The following is a 22,537-nucleotide window of genomic DNA, read 5'->3' on the forward strand; positions in this document are numbered from 1 at the left end:
ACACAGGCACAAGGATGAGGAGGGGACACAGGTACAGTAGTAGTGAGGAGGTAAAACAAGAGAGAAGGTGACAGAGACACAAGGGTGAGGAGGGGACACAAGTACAGGAGTGAGGAGGTGAAACAGGAGAGAAGGTGACAGAGGCACAAGGGTGAGGAGGTGACAGAGACACAAGGGTGAGGAGGTGACAGATGAGAAGCCCACGGCAGCACAGGTGTATGCAGAGGAAGAAGATCAGGTGACACAGACAGGTGTTCCAGTGAAGGGGAGTAGAAAACAAGTGATGAAGACATAAAACCGGCAGGAGATACAGGACAGGATCATTTGTGATAACAGGAGGTGACACAGGAGATACAGGGAGTGGGTGGAATTTACAGGAAACATGGATACGGTGACAGAGGAGAGAATGCAGGTGACAGAAGGGGTCACACAGGTAACAGAGGAAAAGAAAGAAGAATGCAGGTGACAGAAGGGGTGACACAGGTAACAGATAGAAGGGAGAGAAGTGACAGAAGGCAGAGATGTACAGAGGTGGCGGGTGACAAAGGCACAAAAGTGCGGGACAGGTGAAAAAAAAACGTGACAAAAGCGCAGTGATCAACATCAGAGATGAAGAAAAATATAGAGAGGAGGAAAGGGAAACAGGTGGGAAAGAAGCAGAAAAAAACTGTGAGAGACTGAGCGCTGCCCAATACATGTTACAAACATAAATATAATAAGTACATCCACATATATACACCATACATACACTGTATATTCTGCGAAAGGCACAGTTAATAACGAATCGTGTTTGCATAAAATGCAACTTCCTGTTCACTAAAATCCTGAACGTTACATAAGGATGGATGGATAGACAGAGACAGAGAGAAATATGGATAGAGAGAAAGCAGGGGCGTAGCAATAGGGGGTGCAGCGGTAGCGACCGCATCGGGGCCCTTGGGCCAGAGGGGCCCCGAAGGGCCCTCCCTCAACTACAGTATTAGTTCTCTATTGGTCCTGTGCTCATAATAATCACTTCTATATATACATTGAGTAGTGGTAAACATTCACAAGCTCTTCCCCATCCCCTTCTTGCACCTCTGACACTGTAGTTGCCATTGGCAGGTTTTGGTGCGCCGTATCAATTGTTATGTATAGAGTGCCTGGGGGGCCCATTGTAAAACTCGCATCAGGGCCCACAGCTCCTTAGCTACGCCACTGAGAGAAAGATAGATAAATGTAGATAGGCGGAGAGATAGATAGATAGATAGATAGATAGATAGATAGATAGATAGACATACAAGATTAGACAGATAAATGTATATATATAGATAGATAGATAGATAGATAGATAGATAGATAGATAGGCAGGCAGGTAGGATGATAGATGGATGTATAGATAGATAGATAGATAGATAGATAGATAGATAGATAGATAGATAGATAGATAGCAGTATAGATAGATAGATAGATAGATTGATAGATAGATAGATAGATAGATAGATAGATAGATAGATAGGCATAAAAGACAGATACATATATATATAGAGAGAGAGAGAGAGAGAGAGAGAGAGAGAGAGAGAGAGAGAGAGAGAGAGAGAGAGAGAGAGAGAGAGAGATGGATGTATAGATGTATAGATCGATAGATAGGCATAAAAGACAGATAGATAGACAGATAGATAGACAGATAGATAGATAGATAGATAGATAGATAGATAGATAGGCATATAAGACAGATAGACAGACAGATAGATAGATAGATAGATAGATAGATAGATTGATAGATAGATAGATAGATAGATAGATAGATAGATAGATAGATAGGCATAAAAGACAGATACATATATATATATATATATATATATATATAGAGAGAGAGAGAGAGAGAGAGAGAGAGAGAGAGAGAGAGAGAGAGAGAGAGAGAGAGAGAGAGAGAGAGATGGATGTATAGATGTATAGATCGATAGATAGGCATAAAAGACAGATAGATAGACAGATAGATAGACAGATAGATAGATAGATAGATAGATAGATAGATAGATAGATAGGCATATAAGACAGATAGACAGACAGACAGACAGATAGATAGATAGATAGATAGATAGATAGATAGATAGATAGATAGATAGATAGATAGATAGATAGATATCTAAGATAGATAGATAGATAGACAGACTGGTTCATGCCCTACAACTCATAAAAGACATCCTGTTACTTCTTGAGCAAACAACAACTTGATAATATGATCGGGAAACAAACTATCCTGCTCTTTCAGAGCCACTAGCAAGAAGCAGACCCCCTTCCTCCTCCTCTCACCCCCCTCCTGCTCTTGATCTTTTTCACCGAGCCTTCTGAGCTGCTCCCCCCTCCCCAGCAGCCCCCTGGCTGTCTAAGTCAAGCCAAAGCCAGATAATGATCAACCGTACAGCAGATGGGGTGCAGCGGAAAAGTGGGGCCCTAGGCATAGTTTGTGTTGTTTTCTCGCCTCTTGTGTGACATGCAGGTTGGGGGTATGATGGGGAGGGTGAGGAGGATTTGTGTAAGGCCCTTATTCTCCTTCCTAGAGGAATCTATAGGAAGCAACACTACCTTTCTCTGATATCTCATCTAGCAGTGTTAATTCTCCTGTTACATCCACCTTTCTTCTCACCTCTCCATATTTATGTTATTTATTTACTGGCTTCTATGGTTCTTTGGCTGCCTTTCCTCTATTAGTCCCAAACTGACTTCTGCGCAGAGCATGTGCCTCTCTGTCCACATTGGGGAAAAGAATGCCTGGACCATAGTCTACATCAGGGCTCCCTCTGATAAGTTCTAGAACAGTTCATGCCTACAGGTGGGGATGAATGGACTCAATGCAATACACATAGCAGGAGGGGCTGATACATATCCCTAGCCTCATACTAAGGGAGTGATGGGCCTCCTATCCTACTGAGGTTTCCATGGGGTTCCCCAGCCAAGTTTCTCATAAGTAATGACTTCCTTCTTGTGAGATGAGAGGACCTGGCTGGCTATATGGAGCCACTGCTAGAGTCCAAACAGTCCATATGTACTCTATCCCCTATAAGGGACATGCTGGGTCCTCCTACCTGATCCTGGTCCCCCATATTGATACTGCCCAGCAAGAGGAACTTTCAGCATGAGATACACCTTACACATTCTTAGGAGGTCATTGCAAATCAGTATATTAATTACAAAGTGCCTTTCAGATCTTTTATATTGCTTGAAAGTAACTTGGTTGGGAAACCATTTAGTGACCAGCCAATGGTACCTGAAACTTTGAGGTGGTGGTAAGAGATTGCAACCCTGACCTGCACGAGCTTGGTAAGAGCGGAAGCCGGCATAGTGGACATTATGGGACCCAGCTTCAAGGGGTACCCAGGTGGTCCTTAAAGCGGACCTGAACTCAGAACTCCTCTCTGCTCTAAAAGATACACAACAGCACAATAACCTTTAAACAAAAAACATTTCTTTGTTACAGGTGATACAAATCCTAAAATAAATCTGCAGTTTCTACTTCCTGATTCATGGAAGCAGGCATACTGTTTACAGCCTGAGTGTTCAAATGGGCGTATCTGCTTATCTGCCATAGGCAGTCACGTGACACAGGGGAGTGATCAAATTACAACTAGTGATTAGACACATATGAGGGGGAATTACACAGGCTAAACTCTTTAAATACATACAGGGTACATTTCAGTTATGCTTCCTTGTGTCTGTGCAAGAGTTCAGGTCCATTTTAAGGTGTCCAGTGGCCTATGTTTCTCTACCTGTAGATTGAAGAAATCACTGGGTAGTAGAAGCAGGAGCTACAATGTGGGGAGGAGAATTGTGGGGTCACTGCTCAGTTGTGCCTGTATTTGCATACACATCAGAATATTGCCACAAAGCCATATTTTTTTTGCATTTATGCCACTGCTCCCCTGAGATATATCAGACCATAGTGTTGCCTGTTGAGGGGTTATGGAATTACCAATTTTCCAACTTCAGTCTCCTACATGCACCAGTAGTGAGAGCTTATTTTTAGTACAGCTAAGATAGACTCAGTTTACTATGAAAAAATAATTGCTGTGAGTATACAGGGCTCATTTAGTTATTCTCACTATGCTCTGATTTTAATTCAGGAGGTGGTTACACATTTTTTTTCCACCTAGCGGCAGACAATTTCAGCCAATGTCTCCAGTCCAAGAGAAAGCAGGGCCATTCCTTGCTTGTACTGCAAATGAGAACTGCCATCAGAGGGGTACAGGAAATACTTCAAGGGGCACTATGGTGAAAAATTGTAAAATGTAAAATATGTGCAAACATATACAAATAAAAAGTATGTTTTTTCCAGAGTAAAATGAGCCATAAATGACTTTTCTCCTATGTTGCTGTCATTTACAGTAGGTAGTAGAAATCTGGCAGAAGCGACAGGTTTTGGACTAGTCCATCTCTTCATGGAGGATTCTCAGGGATTTATTTATTTTCAAAAGCACTTAGTGAATGGCAGTTGTTCTGTCCAACTGCCAAAATTCTATGTAGGGAGCAGGGAAGCTGGCCAGCATCATTTTTTAAATCCTTTTTAGGGGATATATTTATAAAGAATACAAGCCTTGCTGAGAATCTCCTATGAAGAAATGGACTAGCCCAAAACCTGTCACTTCTGTCAAATTTCTACTACCTACTGTAAGTGACAGCAACATAGGAGAAAAGTAATTTATGGCTCATTTTACTCTGGAAAAAAACGTACTTCTTATTTTTCTATGTTTGCACATATTTTAAATTTTACAATTTTTCGCCATAATGATCCTTTCAGTATGGGGAAGCCAAAAGTGTTACCTTTTTATGGGTTTGAGGTAGGCCCCAACGTTAACATTGAATGAGACACAGAATATTCAGATTCTGAAAGCAGTCATGACCCAACCCATTGTTACCCCAGTAGATTGTGTTCTCTGAGCCATGGGTTTCCATGGTAAGCTCAGTCCTGATCATTACACAGGAGCTATATGTAGACCAGACAGGAAACATAAACTGGATATGGTAAGCTCTGCCTCCTCTGTACATCTCTGTGTTTCATTTTCAATTCTGGCTTGAGCGTAGCTTTAATTCTGTCCGTTTGCCGCACACTGCAGAGTCCCAATGTGCTGGCCTAGTCGGTTTGTCTTCATTAAGGGCCTGTTTGTTTCTCTCTTTTCTATCCCCCTCCCAGCTCCAATTTTCAGCAGATAAACCAGAAAGCAGGCAAGCTGCTGGGACAGACACAGCAGATAAATAGAAAACGGCAGCAAGAAAATAGATAACCCACCAGAGAGACAGAGAGAGTCTGTGTTTGTGTATGAAGGAGAGGGCATGAGACAGGAGGGGGAGAGAGAGAGAGAAACATTTCATGAGATAGTGAACACCTAGAGAGAGAGCAGAAACCTGCTTCAATTTCTGAGAAGGAACTGCAGCTAAACTTCCCCCAGGTGTAATTTTACTGTAAATTGCTGTAGATTCGAGTTGTGGCAACATGCTGGGGGGATTTCTAATTTTTTATCGAGTTGTCATGACAACAGAGTACTTGTAGAAGTTACAAACATAAAGACGTACTATGTGCACAGGTAAAACCAAAACAAAATAAACATTTGCAGTTAACAGGATGCCTCTGCTGTAGCAAAGGGGATTATTTTCAACACTGCTTTTAAGGGCTGAAAAGCTGAATTCACCAACCACTTTCACTGGACAGCTCCATTCACCAACCACTTTTAGCACTGGACAGCTCCATTCACCAACCACTTTCAGCACTGGACAGCTCTATTCACCAACCACTTTCAGCACTGGACAGCTCTATTCACCAACCACTTTCAGCACTGGACAGCTCTATTCACTAACCACTTTCAGCACTGGACAGCTCTATTCACCAATCACTGTCAGCACTGGACAGCTCCATTCACTAACCACTTTCAGCACTGGACAGCTCCATTCACCAACCACTTTCAGCACTGGACAGCTCCATTCACTAACCACTGTCAGCACTGGACAGCTCTATTCACCAACCACTTTCAGCACTGGACAGCTCTATTCACCAACCACTTTCAGCACTGGACAGCTCTATTCACCAACCACTTTCAGCACTGGACAGCTCCATTCACTAACCACTTTCAGCACTGGACAGCTCTATTCACCAATCACTGTCAGCACTGGACAGCTCCATTCACTAACCACTTTCAGCACTGGACAGCTCCATTCACCAACCACTTTCAGCACTGGACAGCTCCATTCACTGACCACTGTCAGCACTGGACAGCTCTATTCACCAACCACTTTCAGCACTGGACAGCTCTATTCACCAACCACTTTCAGCACTGGACAGCTCTATTCACCAATCACTGTCAGCACTGGACAGCTCCATTCACTAACCACTTTCAGCACTGGACAGCTCTATTCACCAATCACTGTCAGCACTGGACAGCTCTATTTACCAACCACTTTCAGCACTGGACAGCTCCATTCACTAACCACTTGCAGCACTGGACAGCTCCATTCACTAACCAATTTCAGCACTGGACAGCTCCATTCACTGACCACTGTCAGCACTGGACAGCTCCTTTGACTAACCACTTTCAGCACTGGACGGCTCCATTCACCAACCACTTTCAGCACTGGACAGCTCCATTCACTAACCACTTTCAGCACTGGGCAGCTCCATTCACCAACCACTTGCAGCACTGGACAGCTCCATTCACTAACCAATTTCAGCACTGGACAGCTCCATTCACTGACCACTGTCAGCACTGGACAGCTCCTTTGACTAACCACTTTCAGCACTGGACGGCTCCATTCACCAACCACTTTCAGCACTGGACAGCTCCATTCACTAACCACTTTCAGCACTGGACAGCTCTATTCACCAACCACTTTCAGCACTGGACAGCTCTATTCACCAACCACTTTCAGCACTGGACAGCTCCATTCACTAACTACTGTCAGCACTGGATAGCTCTATTCAACAACCACTTTCAGCACTGGACAGCTCCATTCACTAACCACTGTCAGGACTGGACAGCTCTATACAACAACCACTTTCAGCACTGGTCAGCTGCATTCACCACCCTCTTACAGCACTGGGCAGTTCCATTCCCTAACCTTTTTCATCCAGTCACCTTTTTCAGCTAGCAAGGTGTGTCCCCGTTCAAACCCTCATTCAAAGACTGTGCAGGTACCAGACAACTACAGCCCAGAACAAAGAAAAGTGAAGGTAGGCTACACACAACACCGAAAGAATGAAAAATTCCTTATTGAATTCAGGCATAAAACACCATTATGCTCAGATGTTTCGGATTCACAATGGTCTTTAATTATAGCACATGTTTCAGATGTAGATGTAGGTGTGGCCATATAAAGCACGTGGCCACACCTCCACCCACAAAGCCCAAGACACACCTAGAATGGGGAGGGTCTGACATAAAAAGGAGGAAATAACCCCCTACATAGATAAAATCAACTCATATCAAAAAGATAACTAAAGCACATGAGAAAAAGAAACATAAACACAGCAAAGTACTGATAAATAGGAAACCAAATAGAAAGTAAAGGGAGGAAGAAGGCAAGAAACACACCATAATCACTTAAATGTAATCAACCAATAAACACAAAATACTGTAATGTAAACAATCAGAAACGGGTATACATTTTTTATGTGGCCATACTAAGAGAGCATCAGGTGAACGTGTCCCCAATTGGAAAATCTAATATGCTTCGCGGGTGAGTAGCTGTTTGTACACATCACCCCCTAGAAATGCATACAATTGCGCTCAGCACCCTGGAAGGAAAAACAGGACATGTTGCCGCAATGTATCTGATGGAAATGTTTGGCGACATTGGAAATATCACTAGGAAACTAGCCTGCTCCCCTGTAATGTTCCCCTATTCCCTGCTGAGATGTTGGGTAGAACAGCTAAAGTACTGCAGGTGACAGGAGGAACTTGACTAAGTATACAACACTAGTAGACCTAAGCCCGTTAATATAACGGGCTCTAGGTCTCCCTGACAACCCCCCGCCCCCTGTGACCACCACCGCCACCGCCGCATGTCAGCCCGCAAGCACATGCAGCCAACGTGCACACCTGCACACACGCCTGCCCAGCCCCATCATCCTCCTGTCCCAATGGCTGTCGGTGCTACACATGCGCAGTAGCGCAAACACACAGACACAGGGACAGGGGACACAGAGACACTTGCGGATTATTGTATAGGATATTTTGTGTCGCAGTGAAAATACTGCTTGATAGAAAAAGTCTTAGCATTTGACAACAGGGTGCTATACCTCATTTCCCCATGAGCAACAGCTTTTTCAGCACTGGATATCTCCATTAAACCTCCAGTTACATCTTTCAGAAGATTGCAATTTCACTCAGAAGTCTCTTTCAGTACTTGTCCCTGCAGGTACCTCTTTCAGCACTGGACAGCTCCATTCACAAACCACATTCTGCACTGGACGTCCCCATTCACTAACCACTTTCAGCACTGGACAGCTCCATACTGCAGCCTCTTTCAGCACTGGACAGCTCCATTCTTCAGTCTCTTTCAGCACCGGACAGCTCCATTCTTCAGTCTCTTTCAGCACTGGACAGCTTCTCTCAGTAGTACAAGTGGCCAATGAGATGCAGATAATTCTGATTTGTGTGCATGTTTCATGCAAACTGCACGTAGCTTGGATATGGGCCAATCAAAATCCACAGAAAGCATATTTGATGAGTCCAATTACAAACTGCATACAAACATCATGAAATTTGCATGCAAGCCGTAATTATTTGCATTTCATTGACCTCCTCTACTCAGCAGCATCTTTCTGCACCATTAGCCATATGGGGTTCCTAGTAAAGTTACGGTCATGCAAATCCACTAGAATAGTATGCATTGTATCTGTACTGTATTAGTTAAACTTAAAAATACCTTTTCTTAAAAAAAAAAGAAAGACCTCGAATAAAAAATTATATGGGCTCTTTTAAACTTAAAGAGAACCTTAACTCAAATTAAAAAAATAAGAGTTTTACTTACCTGGAGCTTCTACCAGCCCCCTGCAGCCATCCTATGCCCTCGAAGTCACTCCCAGATCCTCCGGTCCCCTGCCGCCAGCTAGTTTTGTTTTTGCTGACTCGGAGTCAGCGGGCCTCCACGCGTATTATTGCACGCATTTCCGAAGGTACAGGATGCTATTGCAGACATCAACACGTATATTTGTATGCATTGCACCTGCAAACACCAAAGTAAACCACCATTTTGTGTTAGGAAATACTTACCTAAGAAGAAGAAAGCCTTTGGATCCAATAGAAGTTTCCCAGGTCCTTCTTGCTCCTGTCACTGCCTGCTGAGACCCTCCTTAACATGAGAGCAACGCACTTCTTCTGGCACAAGCGTGGCCTTGCTCCACCTGGGTGAACACGGCCTGACCTGTGCAGTAGCATGGAGATGCTTGTGCACGAGCCACCCTGGCTAACTGCGCAGGCGTAGCCATACTCACACAGGTGCAGTATGACCACACTCGTGCTTGAAGAGTAATGCAGCACCGATCAGATTTCCAACAAGTCCTTGTCGGTAACCTTCGGAGGGTCCATAAGTGTAAACAGGGACCGGAGAACACCATGGGAAGCTTCACTCAGCCAAATTGATCTGCCAGGCGGATCGCTTGTGGGGCTGCTGTACACATGCCAAACTATCGGTCATTATCGGTTGCCCCAGCGCCTTAAGTGGTTTGTTTTGAAAATAATGACCTGGAAACCAGAGGAAATATGTGTTGTTTCATTAACTAACCTTTACTTCACTGTGTGTCTGTATGTGCAGAGTGACTTCAAGTTTATGTAATACTGATCATTTAATAAACATTTGCTTTGTATCCCGTCCATAAGATTCCCTGTGTGCTTATTAAGAGTTCATAGTTCTGTCTCAAAAAGTCTGTGGTTTTGGCCCTTGGCACCAGGTAGCGCCTGAGCTGGGTGCCACTATAGCACTAACAGTGCGCAATCTATGCAAGGGTAATTTGGAGTTCCGGCAATAACCAGACCCCAAATTACTTCTAATAATAGTATTTTAAGCCGCTGGGAATTTGAGCAGCAGTAGGGGGAGCTGTCATTCGGTTCACCCTGCGCCCAACTGGTGACGTACATATATGTACACCCATCGCAGATTATGGTGAAGCCTTGCAAGAAAACTATGCAGTAAAAATGAGGAACTATTGGATGATTAGAAATTTATAACAATAATCCAAACTCCAGTGTGAAGTTTTAAAGGTACATACACATGTCCAACTTTCTGCCTAATTGTCATTTAAATGACTTGAAGTACAAACAACAAGTCGTTCAAACATCCTGTACACACTGACCAACAAAGCGTCTGATATCCTAATTTACATGTCGTAAATTCACAGTGGACTGGATAGAACAAAGAACTAGATTAAATGACTGATCAAACAATTGTATGTCTGAACGTCTATTAGTTGGACAGTACACACGTACGAACCTGACAAGCGTATCAGGCAAAAGGAAGCAAAAGACAGGAGGTGCGCTCCGTAGTGTGATATCGTTTAATAAAATAAAAACTGCGCAATAAAAGATACACTTACTAGATGTGTATGAACAGTAGGCATTTAAAATTGGCATATAGCCCAGAAAAAAGGACATCCCCTCTTGGAAGCGAAACCTGAAGCTGCAGTGGCCAGCGGCAGCAAGGATCCAGATGGTAAATGGATGACAGGTGTCCCTTCGGGGTGACTGTGTGCAGGTTACGTCAAGACGCGTTTCGGCGTATCCACGCCTTCGTCAGTTAACGTACCTGCATGCACACTGTGCTCCTATTTATAACAGGAGTCAAGGGAATGGCTTCCCAGAGCAAATTGAGGTTAACGAGGGTGAGAGGGTAGGGGGCGGGGTTGCAAAGTGCTGCAAACAAAAACCCTATATTTTCCAGCCTCCTGACGGAAGCTCAACTCTAAATCACCAGGGCATAAAGCCCTGACGGCAAATAACTGATTGATTCAACTGCAACAGTATGAAGTGAGAAAAAAAAAAAAAGAAGAAGAAGAAAAAAAAAAAAAAAAAAAACGGTGGCCCCAGCATCCCTGTAGAGGCAACGGGGGCGGGTCACCAGTGCTGATGGCAGTGGGTTGCAAAGTGCAGCAAACAAAAACCCTATATTTTCCAGCCTCCTGACGGAAGCTCAACTCTAAATCACCAGGGCATAAAGCCCTGATGGCAAATAACTGATTGATTCAACTGCAACAGTATGAAGTGGGAAAAAAAAAAAACAAAAAAAAAAAACGGTGGCCCCGGCATCCCTGTAGATGGGAAAAGATTGAGCTGGAAACCTCGGCTTCCCTGATGGCATGTTGACTCTCCAGGTGTGCTGGAGGGGAGGAAGGCGAGGGACATGACTGGTGGCCCCCAAGTGCAGGAATATTTACCTCACGGGCAGGGGCGTGCAGTAGCGCAAGTGGCAACAGAGGGCGTGGCCAGCGGTGCACACATATGGTAGCCTTGGCCTTCCAATAGAGACAAGGGAGGGGGGTGTGGCCGACAACCCAAATTACAGCGGGGGGCGTGGGCAGCGGCGCCTGTGTATACAAGTACATGCCTCGGCATCTCTGTTGGCATGGGTGTATTCTGTATGGGCTGAAAGGGGAGAGATGCAGAGCCCTGCCCGGGGAGCTGTGGCGCTGGATGTCATAAATGCAATTTTGGGCAGCACTGAGAGTGCTGCACATGAAACCCAGCAGCAAGACTGTATAGAAAACGCTGGCCACCGCAACAACAATGAGTCTTATGTACAATGCAATAAACAGTACATGAAAAACATATATACAAGATATATATATATATAAGCGAAGGACCAATATAAATGAAAGTATAAACAAAAACAATGAACAAAAAAGTGTATGAGCACACAAGAAAGGTATTTGAGAACTGCTAAACACAACATTACAATTAACGTTCTGTGGTTCGTTGATCTGAAGACACATGACAGCGTATACAGTATTTTACATCGGACATGCAGGCATCTGTGTATGTATACACCAGTGTCTGCAATATCTGTGCCTGTGTCCATCTACATAAGGCCATATTTCCCACCAACTGCAAAGTGTGGAGGGGGGGGGGGGGGGAGGCAAGATTTGGGATGGCATGAGAATTGGGAACTAGATCAATGGGAACCCGGTTGGAGGTGGACCCGAGTGGTGGTGCATGGCAAGTCGTGCTGCACATGGAGGGAATCATATAAAGTTGGCTGTTTCTACCTCCTCGTTCAACCCTGCTGGACACAAGGTGTTCAGTCTGAAGATCCAGTATGCTTCTTTTTCGCACAGTTTCCTGTATCTTAGGCCCATGGGTAGTCCAGATGAAATAGCCTCCAGACCCATGATTGTTAGGTGGTCAGTGGACTGGTCATGGTTCTCAAGGAAGTGCCGAGGGACACTATGAGTCTGCAGTCCATCCTTGATTCCTCGTCTGTGTTCCCCAAAACGTTCCCGTAGTGGGCGTGTGGTGCGGCCGATATAATATTTTGGGCAATCACAAGATAGTAGATACACTACATACGGAGTGCCACAGTTTATAAATTGTTTCACCTGGATGGTGTGCTGGTCTGTCTGTACAAGCTTCTGGCGATGTTGTATGAAGGGGCAACATTTGCACCTGGCTTTTCCACAACGAAAATTTCCAGTTAGCCCAAATGCGTTTGGACGAGAGTCTCTTTGATCTTTGGAGCCGATATTACTTTTTGCTATCTTGTTCTTGAGGGATTTCGCCCTCCGGAAAATGGTGTTTGGTTTTGTGGGTAGATGACGGCTAAGAACAGGGTCACGCAAGAGGAGGGGCCAATTCGTGCGAATGATGTGATTGATATTGCCTGCTCTGTTGTTAAACGTGGTTACAAACTGCGGTCCTTTAGTAGGGGTTCTTTCACCTTCTGTTCCTTTCCTTATGGGGGTTTTCTTGTCTCTGTATTCTGATCTAGCCTTCTCTATATTAGTTGAGTCATAGCCTTTGTCCAGGAATTTTTTTGTTAGGTATGCCCCCTGTTTGTCATAGTCTTCCTTGATGGAGCAGTTTCTGCGGAGACGGCAGAACTGGCTCCTTGGGATGTTGTTGATCCACCTTGGATGGTGGCAGCTCTCTTTGTGTAGGAAAGAATTCCCAGCAGTCGGCTTGAAATGTGTTCGCGACGTGATTTGGCCATGGTCATTGTGACCCAGTTCCAAATCAAGGAACACAATGTTGCTTTCATCTGATACTGAGGTGAACTGTAGACCAAAGGTATTGTTATTGCAGTATTCAACAAACTTGTTGAATGTGTCCTCCGGTCCTTCCCAGATGATGAGGACGTCATCTATATACCTAAGGTATAGGGCGAGGTTTGACCCGAACGGGGAGTTGGACCAGATGTAGTGGTCCTCCCAGTAAGCCATATATAGATTTGCGAAACTCGGCGCAAACCCCGCCCCCATCGCCGTCCCACAAGTCTGTAAGTAGAAATCTCCAGCGAATGTGAAATGGTTGTGAGTGAGAGAAAACTCCAAAAGATCCAGAATGGGCCTGGGTGTGATGTATGGAACCATCAGAGGTGAGGAAATGGCTTACAGCATCTAGACCTTTCTCATGTGGGATGCACGTGTAGAGTGAGCTGACATCCAATGAAGCCCATCTGTAATGTTTACTCCACTGTACATCCCGAAGAATGTCCAGAACATAGCTTGAGTCTCTTGTGTATGCTTTGGTGTTCACCACTATTGGTTGTAAAAAGTGGTCCACATATTCTGATAGGGGGGCTAGAATCCCATCCATACCAGCAACTATTGGTCGGCCCGGAGGGGAATTTTCGTCTTTGTGGATCTTGGGTATATGGTAGAAGTACGGAATTAATGGATGTTCATTGATAAGAAAACGGGATTCATCCTTACATATCGTCCCCATCTGCAGGGCTCGTTGGACTAGAGTTTTGAGTTCTGTCAGATATTCTACTGTAGGATCTTTGCTCAATTTTTGATAAGTTGAAGAGTCTACCAGCAAACGGAGCCCCTCTTTGAGGTAATCTTCATGATCCACAACCACTATGCCTCCACCCTTGTCCGCCTGACGGATCACGATGTTGTTATTTTGAATGAGTTGTTTTAGGGCCTCTCTCTCTTGTCTATTGAGATTGTTGTATTTGTTCTTGTCTCTGTTGCCACACAATGTTTTGAGTTGACACCAAACAGCTTGGTAGAAATTGTTGATGTGGGGGCCTTTGGCAAAGGTGGGGTGGAAGATGGACCTGGGTTTGAACCCACTGTGTTGTATTTCTGGATTGGTCCATAGATTTAACCAGTCCTCTGCTTCACTTGTACCTTCTTGCTCAGCCAATAGGTCCTCTAGGTCCTGTAGTGCTCCAAACTCGTCCCCCATGGTACTGTCACTGCATGGACCAGGCTCGATGATGCCTGGTCTCGGGGGTGGTTCCTTGTTGTGTGTTTCCTTCAACCCATAATATCTTTTTAAAGTCAAATTCCTGATGAATTTGTTCAAATCCTTGAATAATTGAAATTCATCTGGCCCCACCGTTGGGGCAAAATTGAGCCCCCTATTCAGTAAGGTGATTTCACTGTCTGTTAGGGAGTGGGACGACAAGTTGAAGATCTTTATTGTGTCAAATTGTCTGTCCCTAAGTTTTCTCCGTTCTTTCCTTTTTTGGACTTGACGCCCACCTCTTGTTCCTCGTCGGACATGTGTCTTTTCTTTCCCCCTAAGGTCGGTGTGGGCGGGGGAATTGGCCCTAAAAAAGGGGCATTGACATTAATATTATCTTGGCGAGGATCTCGCAGGGCGTCAGATGTGGATAATTCTCCTAAAAGCGCCACGGAGCTGTTTAGTAAATGCGACTTGTTTGGGGACCTGTTTAGGGACTCGTTTTCCTGAAGTTGAGCAGCCAAGGACCAATTGAGTTGGTCCTCATTACCGTTTGTTATGTTTTTCTCGTGAAACTCCTTTCTCATGTCCCAGATTCGTCGAAAGGTGTCTCTCCCCCTTCTGTCGAATCTGTTTGACCCATGGTCTTGGCCATGGGCTCGAGATAGCTCATTGCTGGGAGGTGGTCTCCTAGGCCTTTTGACATAGGTAGACGTGTTTTTGTCAAACTTGTGTGAGAATGGCTCTGATTTGTGTGATCTATTGTTTGGTCTCATATAGATGTTGGAGTTGTTGATATTGGACCTGTTTTGTCCTCTGTACTCTTTTCTCCGATTTTTCCTTCGGACAGTTTGCCATTCCTCATTTTCAGTATTGGTCCCAGTCTGTGTATGGAGGGGAGGGTGATAACCCCCCTGGCCCTCAAGTCCCTTGTGGGTAGGCATGGGGCGTGTGTTGTGTGTGTCAGCCCTGTGTGTGTGGATGATGGGTGTCTTGCTCTGGGGCAGTGAACCATTGTTCTTAGGCTTATCAGGTCCCCAATGAAATACATTACCCAGTGCATAGTCTACTTTGTCCCTCTGGAACTTTTTGACCTTTCTGTCTAATAATTCATTTTCAAAGGACTTTAGAAAGTTTTGACTTTTGGTTTCCCATTCATTATACTCTCTTAGGTCTAAAAACTTGGACAGTTCCTGCTCGATGTCAGGAATCACTGTCCTGACACGGGACAGGTTACGCTCTCTTTGCGCATTGGCAATGGTCATCCATGTGGTGGTGCAAGTCTTAGACGCTACTTCCCACTTGTCAACCAAATCAGGGTCCAAAAAGTCACACTCTTTGGTGTTCCTCATCCCTCTGGGGGCTATGTGGTGTCGGATATATTCAGAGAGGAATGAGGCATCTATCCATTGGGTAAATTCATATTTTCTAGCCTCTTCCAACTCTCTGAACAAGCCGATCATGGAATTGAGTTTTAGTGTATGGTCATCGGTTTGTCTGTTGTTAATCATTGTGGATTGAATACCCTGATTGACCCTGTGTGGGTCAGACATGACATCATCACATATAGCCCCCAACTTAGCTTTGATGTCTTCTGTGAGATCGTCCCATCTGTTGGATGCAGTGACTCTTGTGGCTCGACTAGCCATATTTGTAATCCTCTGCTTATCAGGCACACCGACGGTTATTAGTTGCTTGACTGTGCGTACACACATCCAACTTATTGTTCAAATGACAAGTTGGGTGGAAAATCAGGATGTGTGTACGTACTTTAAAAGGTGGCCATACATTAGAACGATTATGGGTAGATTCGACCAAGAGACAAATTTATCTCTAATTGAATCTGATTAGAGATAAATTTGTCTCTAGTCGAATCTGCCCATCCACTACAGGCCGATTCCCATCCGATAGACCAACATAGAAAGAAAGACTGGGTCTCCACCTGGAATTAGTGCAATTGTAGCAAAGTGATTTTATTCCATAGCAAAAAAAAGCACACAACGTTTCGGCTTAAGGCCTTTGTCAAGTGAGCCGAAACGTTGTGTGCTTTTTTTTTTTTTTTTTTTGCTATGGAATAAAATCACTTTGCTACAATTGCACTAATTCCAGGTGGAGACCCAGTCTTTCTTTCTATGTTGGTCTAATGGATTTGCACCTTAATGGATCCAGGTGCTGACTGGTTGACTCCCTGGTACTAAAATCATTAACACGGTTGAGCTTTGGGACTTTCCTTTTTCCTTGTCGATTCCCATCCGATTTCAGCATGAAATCATCAGGGAATCGGCTGAGCCGCCGCGTCCGTCCCTCTGGAACTTTTTGACCTTTCTGTCTAATAATTCATTTTCAAAGGACTTTAGAAAGTTTTGACTTTTGGTTTCCCATTCATTATACTCTCTTAGGTCTAAAAACTTGGACAGTTCCTGCTCGATGTCAGGAATCACTGTCCTGACACGGGACAGGTTACGCTCTCTTTGCGCATTGGCAATGGTCATCCATGTGGTGGTGCAAGTCTTAGACGCTACTTCCCACTTGTCAACCAAATCAGGGTCCAAAAAGTCACACTCTTTGGTGTTCCTCATCCCTCTGGGGGCTATGTGGTGTCGGATATATTCAGAGAGGAATGAGGCATCTATCCATTGGGTAAATTCATATTTTCTAGCCTCTTCCAACTCTCTGAACAAGCCGATCATGGAATTGAGTTTTAGTGTATGGTCATCGGTTTGTCTGTTGTTAATCATTGTGGATTGAATACCCTGATTGACCCTGTGTGGGTCAGACATGACATCATCACATATAGCCCCCAACTTAGCTTTGATGTCTTCTGTGAGATCGTCCCATCTGTTGGATGCAGTGACTCTTGTGGCTCGACTAGCCATATTTGTAATCCTCTGCTTATCAGGCACACCGACGGTTATTAGTTGCTTGACTGTGCGTACACACATCCAACTTATTGTTCAAATGACAAGTTGGGTGGAAAATCAGGATGTGTGTACGTACTTTAAAAGGTGGCCATACATTAGAACGATTATGGGTAGATTCGACCAAGAGACAAATTTATCTCTAATTGAATCTGATTAGAGATAAATTTGTCTCTAGTCGAATCTGCCCATCCACTACAGGCCGATTCCCATCCGATAGACCAACATAGAAAGAAAGACTGGGTCTCCACCTGGAATTAGTGCAATTGTAGCAAAGTGATTTTATTCCATAGCAAAAAAAAAGCACACAACGTTTCGGCTCAAGGCCTTTGTCAAGTGAGCCGAAACGTTGTGTGCTTTTTTTTTTTTTTTTTTTTGCTATGGAATAAAATCACTTTGCTACAATTGCACTAATTCCAGGTGGAGACCCAGTCTTTCTTTCTATGTTGGTCTAATGGATTTGCACCTTAATGGATCCAGGTGCTGACTGGTTGACTCCCTGGTACTAAAATCATTGACACGGTTGAGCTTTGGGACTTTCCTTTTTCCTTGTCGATTCCCATCCGATTTCAGCATGAAATCATCAGGGAATCTGCTGAGCCGCCGCGTCCGCCCCGCCGCTGCCACCGCAATGTATAAATATGCCCCCAGTGTGTGCATTTATACATTACCTGTCCTGTAGCAGCTTCTGCATGGTGTCCGTCCATCTCGCCAGGTAACAGCCGCATACACGCTAGCGGCGCATAGCGTCTGACGTCATACGCTTTGCGCCGCCGGCGTGTATGCAGAACCCGGCGAGATGGACGGAAACTACGTGGAGGCTGGCACCGAACAGGTAATGTATAAATGGCGGCAGCGGCGGGGGTTTCGTCGTCTCGTTCCTCATTCGCAATTCAACTGCCGTACCGCCGTGCACCCGACCAACCAACTTTGACCCGCAATTTTCCAGCATGCATGCGGCCAATTCCTGTCCCGAAATTGGTCGCTTTGTCGGTCGGGCATGCACTTGGCAGCACCAATTTTTATCCATATAATAATTATTTATAATAATCGAATTGGATGGTCGATTGGTTGGTTGGTCGGCTAGTGTATGGCCCCCTTAACACTGCTTCCAGATTGAATGTGTACAATACAAACTTGTATTTACAATAGCTCAGATAAGTAAAAGATTGCTGAACATTAAGTAAACACACAAAGCAAGTTAATAGCCAATCCCTGCTAAGCCTCTTTCTATAATCTTTCATCACTAATACGCCCAGTTGGAAAAAACAGGCCAAAGGGGCTTATGGAAGCACTTTTTTTGTATATAAATTAAAGTAATCAGCTTCACTTCCAGTGTAAATAAGTGTGAAGATTCCAAAAGATCAGTAACCAAATATCAATCCGCACTAAAACATTAATAAGGGATTTAGAATAGAGAACAGCAGAGGACGATCCAATACTTCATCCTGCCAAGCTGTTCTTTATCTCTGTAACTTGCACAACATTATCTGTCTCCCCCAAGGCATGATTAGAGGAAATCTAATGAGAGAGGGATATGGGGGCTGCCATCTTCATTCAGGGCTACTTGCCTAGCTGTTGTGCTAAACCTCTGATTCTTACACGCTGCGCTGCTGACCCACACTAATAATTATACAGATCAGATGTTCTGACTCAGGTCTGACTCAACTCACAGCAGGTTTGTTCCAGATGTAACTCAAAACAAATCTGAACTGAAAATTAAGTCAAAACAAACATACACAGGTCATATTTACCTGCCGTGTAGTCTAATCATCAATCTCTTTCTCCTCTCCCGCATCCTGTTTGTCAACTGTGATCCATGGAATTCTCAGTCCTACATTTTGAAAATGGCCATTACCCCAAAACAGCTTCCTGGTCAGCACACTGTTTAATAGTACTGTAACCCACTTGAGCCATAGGGAAACATGGACATTACCTTACTCATCAGTTGTCCCTCAGTTTAAGCTATGTACACATCCTTGAACTTTGTTGCCTGAAACAATCATTGGCCATCATTTTGGCTTAAAATTTAAAAAGTGTACAGGTTTCTTATTGTCAATGGCTCTCTGTTCAGAGACCATCCTAGTTGGAAAGTCCTTGGCCGACCTATTGTTTGTGCACGTTGGGGAGCCTCCTGCTCATCCCCCTCCTCTAACCATAGGACAGAACAGGCTGCTTGGCAGATTGCTGAGCAATGCATCTGTAGAGTGATCAATTCTGAACTGTCACCTGAAATGATCAGGAATGATAGTGTGGTACCACTAGTAGTAAAATAAGTGCCTAAACCTGGTAACCCCAGCATCCAAATGATCCTTACTGGTAGCTGATTGCCTACGATTCCTATGTAGTAGCCTATCAGCGAATTTCCGCATCAAGCGTGCAACTCACCAATTACCGATAATAAACACAGGCGTCTATTAGACACCTGCCAATCCCTGTGCTCAAATGACCGGATTTGCCAGAACCCTCCATGAGTTTTCGCCTCTTCTAGTGTTTTTCTACAGACATTTCTGCTATTAATCACCCTTTTATCTTCTTCCACATACAGTAACTCTTCCATTGGTAACATGGTCTTCTGCCTGGTCTGGAGTTGGTGAGCACCAAATCAAACAGCTTCAACTGTGTGCCTTTCATTACTAGTTCTGTCCAACCCACCTTATTCTGTGGTCCTTTATTAAGGGTATATGGAGGCTGCCATATTTATTTCCTTTTGTAGGATTCCAATTACCTGAAAGTCGTGCTCATCCTTTTTGGCTGCAGTAGTGCACATTTTACAGGCTCTCGTAACATCATCTTCCCTTGCCCTAAGTTTCAATTGGGACAGACTCATACATTCTCCCTGATTGCCGTTGTGTATATTCCAAGCTAAGGTTTCGAGCTTGACAGTAGACAAGCAACAGACATTATAAGAACAGGAAAAAGATTACAACTTTGCATCAGGTTTCCTTAAAAGACCTCTGTTGCAAAAATCTTAAAATTTAAAATACATGTAAACATATACAATTAAGAAGTATGTTTCTTTCTGAGTAAAATGAGCCATAAATTACTTTTCTCCTATGTTGCTGTCACTTACAGTAGGTAGTAGAAATCTGACAGAACCGACAGGTTTTGGACTAGCCCATCTCCTTATGGGGGGTTGGGTTTCTTTATTTTCAAAATGCACTTAGTGAATGGCAGTTGCTATGTCCAACTGCAAAAAAAAGTGCACGTTGAGCAGGCAGGCTGGCCAGGATCTTTGTATAAATCTTTTTCATGTAATGTCTTTATAAAGAATAAAGGCCTTGCTGAGAATCCCCTATTAACAGATGGACTAGTCCAAAGCCTCTCGGTTATGTCAAATTTCTCCAACCTACTGTAAGTGACAGCAACATAGGAGAAAAGTCATTTATGGCTCATTTTACTCAGGAAGAAACATACTTCTTATTTGTATGTGTTTAAAATGTTAAGATTTTCGCAACAGTTCCTCTTTAAAGAGGAACTTTAACCAAGGATTGAACTTCATTCCAATCACCCCCTTTACCACAAGAAATATTTACCTTTTTTTTTTCGAATAGATCATCAAGGGGGTCTGTATGGCTGATCTTGTGATAAACCCCTACAGTGTGATGTCATGACCAAGGTCCTGACAGTTTGCTGTCTGTGACCCTCTTTGCATTGTGGGAAATAATGGCTTTTTCCAACTGCCAAGCAAGCACAATCTCCCTCTGTGCCTAGAACGCTCAGTAACCAACATTCAGTACAGATCACCTGGCAGGACTAATGATGTCAACATCAGTGATAGATTTCAGAATGTAAATCAGGGAGAGGACTTTTTTTACAATGGCCAAACGCTGACTAAATAATCTATACATGAACATTGTAAACAATAAGCAATTTTCTTCATTATGTTATTATTTACTACAGGTCCTTTTTAGGAGAGTGCATAGGGTGCCTCTATGACAACGTCTATGGAGTCAGCTGACGCTTGTATAACTACCACCAGTTGTGCTTCATTACATTCTGTGCAGAATCCTATGCCTCCTTTATATCAATACTTTCCCATTGCATTATTCCGCTGTTTGAGCCTCTGGTAAGCCTATTACCTGTATTTTATGTATATCGGCAGCATAAAACGTGCAGAGATAAATATTCATTTTGAATCTTCAGCCCATAGGGAAACGCACAGACAGTTTTTACATTTTTATTTTTTGTACAGAAGTAGGGGAAAAAATATACCTTATAATTATTAAGTTTCCGGATGCCATCCTCGGCAGTTTCCTCCCCGTGATACGACCAGCGTCCACTGAAGACTGAGCAGACCTATAGGTAGCGGTTCTTTCCCCATGGATTAGTGATCTCAGCGGCTGAACTTGTTCTCTGGGGAACCTGCACTGTTTTAGGGCCTGTTTCCACTGCAGCTGAAATCGGGCCGAATCTGCAGGGTTTCCTTGCAAGCAAATCGCGCGGGGAAACTCTGCCATTGGGGATAATGCTGCTGCCATCTGAATCACTTTCAGCATTTTTTCTTGCGGGAGGCACCAAATCCCATAGCTGTGCATGGCCCGCCTCCTGGGATTTGTCTGCGTACTCGCAGATCAGGAAGTGCCACCGGATGTCTCGCAGAGTCACATGGTGGCTAGTGGAAACAAACCCTTACGGCCCTTTCAGACAATGCGCTGTCAGTTTTGATGTTTTGACGCACTCAACATAGAGTGTGATCTCCATGGTAACATGAAAGCCCATAGACTTTCATGTTACCCTTCACTGTACAGCTATTGGCCGGGAACATTTCATCAGACAATGCACACATTTTCCCATTGGGTTCTACTGTGCTTCCACCGCTGACGTCCATGTAAACAAGGCATACTTACCGAAGAAGGGCGAAGCCTCGGGATGCTGTAGGAGCTTCCCTGGCCCTTTATGCCGCTGATGCCGCTTGGAGGGCCTCTCTGGAAGATCAAGGCCACGCTCCTCTTCTGGCATGAGCGCAACTGCGCTGTACCCACATGAGCTGCTGTTCCTGCGCAGTAGCATGAAGCCACTGGTGCACAAGCTCCGGCCTACTGAGGAGGCGTGGCCATTCTCGTGCAGGCGCAGGACAGTCGCCCTCGTGCCTGAAGAGAAGGGCAGCCATCTTCTTTCCAACAAGAAAACTTCAGTGGGGTCTACAATGGGGGACCGGAGGATGGTGTGGGAAGCCTCTATAGGATACAGCAGAGGCTTCCCTCTTCTGAGGTAAGTATGTCTTTTTTAACCTGAGGTTCATAT

At 44.3% G+C, this 22,537-nt stretch overlaps 1 protein-coding gene across 1 annotated transcript in view; it reads right to left on the minus strand.

Moving 5' to 3' along the window:
• The window catches only part of ERFL (ETS repressor factor like), a 342,909-nt gene that overhangs the window by 25,981 nt on the left and 294,391 nt on the right, over positions 1-22,537 (minus strand). The gene's annotated exons all lie outside the window — the stretch shown is intronic.

The sequence above is a fragment of the Hyperolius riggenbachi genome, chromosome 6 (genome assembly GCF_040937935.1).
Source record: "Hyperolius riggenbachi isolate aHypRig1 chromosome 6, aHypRig1.pri, whole genome shotgun sequence".
NCBI classification, from domain to species: Eukaryota; Metazoa; Chordata; class Amphibia; order Anura; family Hyperoliidae; genus Hyperolius; species Hyperolius riggenbachi.